The sequence below is a fragment of the Austrofundulus limnaeus genome, unplaced genomic scaffold, assembly GCF_001266775.1.
Source record: "Austrofundulus limnaeus strain Quisiro unplaced genomic scaffold, Austrofundulus_limnaeus-1.0 Scaffold173, whole genome shotgun sequence".
NCBI lineage: Eukaryota > Metazoa > Chordata > Actinopteri > Cyprinodontiformes > Rivulidae > Austrofundulus > Austrofundulus limnaeus.
In genome coordinates this window covers 377,811-384,362 of record NW_013952575.1, presented here as the reverse complement: position 1 = coordinate 384,362, position 6,552 = coordinate 377,811, and the positions used below count along the sequence as shown (strand labels likewise).

General features: G+C 41.7%; 1 long non-coding RNA gene across 1 annotated transcript; it reads left to right on the top strand.

The window, feature by feature from the left end:
• The first annotated feature begins 345 nt into the window (after positions 1–345).
• Positions 346–851, top strand: LOC106523988 (uncharacterized). The gene is made up of 2 exons (XR_001310960.1): positions 346–434; positions 584–851. It is a non-coding gene; the product is annotated as an uncharacterized LOC106523988 (long non-coding RNA).
• Positions 852–6,552: the final 5,701 nt, after the last annotated feature.

Here is a 6,552-nt window from a genome sequence, read left to right as displayed (position 1 = left end):
AGTGGGGGTGGCCACAGGGGGCTGTGTACCACCAGTTTTATCCTCTTGAGTCCCAAGCTTTGTACTTATTTAAATATTTCACAGCTATATAGAGGACTTGTATCACGAAAGAACCAGGAATCAGGCTGAGAAAATCATCACTGACTCCACTCACCCAGGTCAACATGTTCCAACTCCTCCCGTCTGGCAGACGCTACAGATCTCTGTCCACAAAGACTGTCAGACACAAGAACAGTTTCTACCCCCAGGCCATCACCGACATCAACAGCTAATCATCAGACATCCCTCAGCTTGATCATATATTCTATACTATAGAGAACTCTTTATCACTATTATTANCTCCTCCTACAGGCCTACACCTTGGAGATACGGCACATAAAAGGTCGTGACAACGTGGTAGCAGATGCGTTGTCCCGGGCTTGTTGAAGCCCTGGGTGAGTTTTTTTTTATTTGTTTCTTTAGCATATCCTGTGGGTCACTTTTTTGTGAGGGGGGAGGGGGGTGGTGTTACGGCCCTGGGCCTTGTAAGCAGACACGTGTGTGTGTGTAGTGCTGCACCTGCCCCCTTTTCTCTTTTGCGCAGGTGTTCTGGATTAAGAGGGCCAGATATAAGCGACCCACAGGATGCACAGAGGGCGACTCGCAGAGGGAGAGAGCTATCGGCTGTACATCGAGAAGGGCGTCTGCAGTCGTGGGTGTGGACTGGTTTGGCGACCTCCTCTTCCCCCTTCCTTCCACCATGCTCTGGGCGCGTGGCACGGACTGGCGTCGCGTGCAGCGGAGCACCATCTTTCGCTTTTTCTTTTACTTTTAGCCTAGTTTAAATAAATGCTTTTGTTTTGATATTTTAACACCGTCTCGTCTCCCTATTTTGTTGCGGCTTGGAGCCGGCCGTAACAATATAATATACAAGTTTCACTTTTTAAATGGAATTACTGAAAAAAATCTACTTTTTCATGATATTCTAATTTTATGACCAGCACCTGTATATTACGAGTTACCATAAAAAATGGGCCCGTTCGGTGCCACCAATATGTAGGAGTGAGCTTAAAGTGAATTAAGCTTTTCCCACATCTCTCATACACAAGGTTATGAGGAAACTTTTACCAAGGTATTTCTCATTACTTGTTAATATCTTGACTGTGCGAAGTGAAAAGTGGCACAATAAGTGAACATTCAGACGAGTTCAAGTTGATTCATAAAAGACCATGCAATCATTTATTTACACAAATTGAACAGATCATAAGTTACACCTGATTGCGGTTATTCCTATAACAAGAGTCAGAGTTAAATGAGATAAAAACCCGCGTCCGAATTTCAATTCACATCAACTCATATTACTTATATAGAACAGTAAAACGTCAGTTCTGATGTTAACAACCAAACAATTTTACTGGCATTTTTAGCTTACGTTTTGGCAAATTAAGAACAAGGAAAGGAGGAAAGTGAGATTAGTACAGTATGTTACTACTACTTTTACTTTTATCAAAGTGTGGGTCAACTGGAACTGCATGTCTTTTCTAAGCTCAGGTTCCACGTGACACATCACTCCGAACACATCAGCTTTTACCTGATGATGACTTCTTAAGGCACCCTCGGGGTAGGAGCTGGCTCACCTCCGATCAGTCAGGGAACTGATGTCGGCTCGCTTACTGGTTATTGGCGAACAGGTGTTTTTCAGGTAACTTTCATCTGTTTCAGTCCAAGCCAGAAAAATTCAAGCCGTATCCGGTTCCTCTTTCCAAAATAAAATTTCCCCTCGGGAGTTAAAAACACTCAGAGGCTCGAAGCCTSGATTTGGAACCATCGGCAGGCGTGCTAGGTCCCTGGCTGTGAAGTCTTCCCTAGTTAGCTCATGGGATCAGACTTAAAGCCAAACTGGGTTTTCCCCAGAGAGAATTCTTGCTGTCTTCCCCGGTTGGAATCAGGATGAAGAGTGTGTCACTCAAAGCTGTCTGGGTTAATAAAAGAAATGGACGAACTTTGGTTCCGCCCTCAGGCTTAGAGATGAGTCAGAGAAAGAAAGATAAAGATTTGCCAGTGGTGCCAGCCCAAGTTTAAAATGCTGTGGCTGTTCAACAACATGATATGATGACCTCTTTTCAACTTTCTTCTGATAGACTCTAAGAGAAATCACTGCAAAACATTTATGATGTTTAATTAACATTTCTGTTTTATAATCAGTTCTGAACCTTCTGTTAGTCCAGATAAATGAAAGATTTTCTCAGGAAAAATCCACAATTATATTACTGTGTTCACAGTAAAATAAAAAAAGTGATTCACATAAAAACACAATGAAAACATTGTAATCAGATAATCTGTGATTTTTTATACCATTATTAATCTTTAAGGCACGATTAAAGAAAAGAAGTGGTTCCACTTTTCCTGTGACAGTCATTATCATGATTTAACAAATGCATAAACAATCTTAGTTAAACACACATGAATCACAAACAGAAGAGATTGTTCTGTCCAATTATCTGTAAAAGAGAACTGAGGGGTTCTCTTCCACGGTTRGAATGACCTGTCATGGCCTAAATAGAGTTCAGTTTGTGACAGAGTTCCTGTCCTCTTGTCAGGCCTGTCCAAGCCCTGCTTCGAGGCAGTAAATCTTGTTTCTTCACTCGAGGTGACCCCTACAGTGCCCATAGAAACATCCACTGCCTGAAGCAGACCAGGGGATCTGGTTGTGCAGTCATTACCTTTGGTGGAGTGGGCGGATGAAACCAGTTTTGGGAGAACTGTTGTCTAAACCGGCCAGTGGGTTTGTAAAGGTACTATGCAATACACTCCTGGTCTGCTGGCTTGCTGACCTGCATAAACTGAGAAGAAAACTCACCCAGTTCACCTCTGGAGGCTTTAGGTGACAACAGGAGAAGAAGCAGCTTGAGGAATTGGTTGCGGGCGTTGCACTGGTGGAATGCACTGCTGTGGCTGAGGTGGTGGTTGTTGGGGTGGTGTTGCTGGTTTCCCATGTTATGTTTGTTATTGTTGTGGTTCGAATTCCGGTGTTTGGTGTGGCTGAGACGCTGACGTTTGGTGTGGCCGAGACGCTGACATTTGGTATGGCTGAGATGCTGACGTTTGGCGTGGCTGAGACGCTGACATTTGGCGTGGTGGATCATCATGACCTTCAATATGATGAAGCAGTCCAACTGCACCCTTGACCTTTTTCCCACAATGCTCACAAAATTGTTCTGCGTGAAAGTCAGACAACTGTTCAATAAAAAGTTCCATGCTGATGTTTTCACTGCATAATGCACACTGAATCTGCTCTGGGGTTTGACTGATTGGGATTCTTTGAGGTTGACAGCTCCCTGAACTTGAGCTCCTGTGTGCTGTGGGGTCAGCTGGAACTTTGCCTGTACTTGAACTGGCTGGATCTGCTGCAGCACCTGCTACGCTTGAGCTCCTGTGAATGGCCGGGTTTACTTGCACTCTTTTTACAGCTGAACTGCTCTGTGTCGCTGGATCTGCTTGGGGCCCTAGTTACATCTTGGCTGCTCTGATTGGCCCTGCACCTGACATGCTTTCTGATTGAACCCTTGTTGAACCTATGTGCTCAGTTGACTGTGGAAAAACAAGTTTGAATTTGTTGCCTAAGCTTGAAAAACCTTTGAAATAAAATACTAAATTAAAATTAAAAAATCTGTGAAACGCTTACAAATTCTAATGGTCACATGTTACAGAATGCAAAATATAGCTTTTTAATAAAAAACATTTTAACTTACCTTATGATAACCACAACTGCAGGGGATTTCATTTCCAAATATGTCGGTTGTCCGGACTTTCTGATTGAAGACAGGAGTCAGTGGGCAGGCGTTTCCCTGAGCATACAGCTGCATAACACCAGCCCAATTAGCATCGGGCTTCCCTGTCTTCGTCATCCTATAAAAACTGGAAAATACACAGCATAATGTGGCTCTCACCAGGGCTGACATCTCTCGAAACTGCATCTTTCCAGAGGACAGCAGCAGAAACACGTTATACAATCTCATTAACAACAATAGTTTAGTAGATCTCTGGAGAGTTTTTCATCCAAGCAAAAATCAGTTTACTAGAAAACAGGTAGTGTTGGTCAAATTAAAGCAGTCTCGTATAGATCTCTGTCTCATGTCATTTTCTACTATCCCTGAGGTGATGTCCTGCCGCGTCCGAGACAAAAGCTGGAGTGACCATGCCTTCCTTGAAGTTGAGATGGGATAGGGCACCAGAAATAGAGGTCTTTGGTGTCTAAATGCCTCCCTTCTCCAGGATGAAGACTACAGAGGTGAAATCTGCACCCTGCTCCAGAACCTCCATGAGCAGGCTAAGCATGCTGATGACCTGTTAGACTGGTGGGATCAAGCCAAATTACAAATCAAAAACATCTCCATAAAATTCATTAAGAGAAAAAAAGAGAGAACAAACTAAATTAGAAACAAATCTGAGAAAGAGGTTAAATGACGAACTATACAACTTAGAAAGAAACAAAGACGCTACTGAATATACCAAAATTTAAAAAAAGCTAGGACAAACTGAAATACAAAAATGTAGAGAAGCTACAATCTGCGCTAAAGCTCAGCACCTGACAGAAGGAGAGAGGTCAACAGCTTTCTTTCTGAAGCAGGAAAAGAGAAAACAGAAAAACATTGAAATTAATGAACTTGTTAATGAAGAGGGTGAGAAAGTAAATGACATCACAGGCATTTTAGAAACAATTCAGTCTTTTTATTCTAAGCTTTTCCAACGCATAAACATTTCACAGGATAGTATAAATAAGGTTGTTGGAGTGTTAAGTGCATCGCTTACCAAATCAGATAGTCTTATGTGTGATGCTCCAGTGACTGAGGTTGAAGTCCAGCAGGCCATTGATGGCTTTAAGAAAAACAAAAGTCCACCTAATGATGGCCTAACTACGGATTTTTTCAAACATTTCAAATTTCAGATTAGTCTAATCCTGCTCAAACTATTTAAAGTCATGGGGCAAAAGGGGTGCATGCCCAAGACCTTTGGCCAGGGAGTGGTGACTCTAGTTTATAAAAAGAAGGGATACCCGAGTGACTTAGAGAATTACAGACCAATCAGTCTCCTAAATACTGACTACAAAGTTTATGTTAAAATTCTAGCGAATAGGTTAAAATTGGTAGCAAATGACATCATTCGCACCTCACAGTCTGATGGTGTGCCACAGAAAAACATATCGGACACAATACTGTCCATTAAATATACTTTAAGAACCATGGAAAAAACAGAAAGTATTTTTCTGAATATTGATTTCAGTAAAGAATTTGACAGAGTAAAACATATTTTCCTTTGGGCTGTCCTAGGAAAATTTGAATTTGGAAAAACATTTATTCAAAGAATACGCTTATTGTATGATAACGCAAAAAGTCAAGTTAAATGTAATGGTCAACTTACGGATCTTTTCCATCTTCGGCACTCAATTCGACAGGGCTGTCCGCTGTCATCTTTGCTCTACAGCCTAGTTGCAGAGCTGCTGGGTCTCCTCATTATGGAGGATGACAATGTAGAAGGTATCAAAACTCCTAGAGGCAACATAATTAAAATATTTCAGTTTGCAGATGTCACAACAATAGCAGCAGCAAATGAAAGAAGCATTGAAACAGTCCAAAAACACCTACAGACATATGGAGAAGCCTCAGGAGCCAAAATCAGCAAAACAAAATCGACAATCATGTACTGTGGCAAGGCAAAGCAGACACCTGGGAAATGGGGCTTCATAGAGGCCAAGGGCATGGTTAAGATGTGCATTTGGGTAGGAGGGAAGCGGAAGCGAGAGATGAAACCTGGAGATTAGTGGTGAGTAAAATTCAAAGACAGCTTTATCTATGTAAACAAGAGTCTAACAATTAAAGGGAAAATAGTCATTGTAAACAGTCTAATCATAGCAAAGCTAATATATCCTATCACAGTATTTGAGCTTCCTAACAATACCTTTAATGCGCTGATGAAAGAAATTTCATGCTTCATCTGGAAAAACAAAAGAGGCTTAATTGCGCATAAAAACTTGATTGCTCCAACAAAAGAGGGGGGGGGGGGGGCTCAAACTTGTTGACATCCAATCCAAAAAGGAAGCCATCAGAGTTCGTCTCATAGCATAGTTTCTGTCATCACTTGGTAAATAGGCATGGCACGATTACTTTAAGCATTTTCTGGATTCGTATGGCACAAAATCTACTTTTTCCACATTTACTCCAGCGCCAGAAGCATCTAGAGATGTCTTTGTAGAAGCTCTCTAAGTGTGGGGGAAAATCAGGCCCATCTTAAAAACCATAAGTAGATTTGGTGTTAAGTGATTAGAGTACTGTCTGGTTCCTGAGGAAAAGGGTAACTTGCATCACTGTTTTTCAGTACTATCAGAAGGCTACACGGTATGGACAGAAGCTTGGTGATTTATCAAAGCATCAAGAGAACATGCCTTAGAAAGAGATTGTGGAAATCCTGAAGGATCATGTAACATTGCAATGAAGACATCCATCGATAAAGCAAACATGTCTGAGATACACACTAAACACATCTGGTGACATGGTATTCATTGAAAATTACACA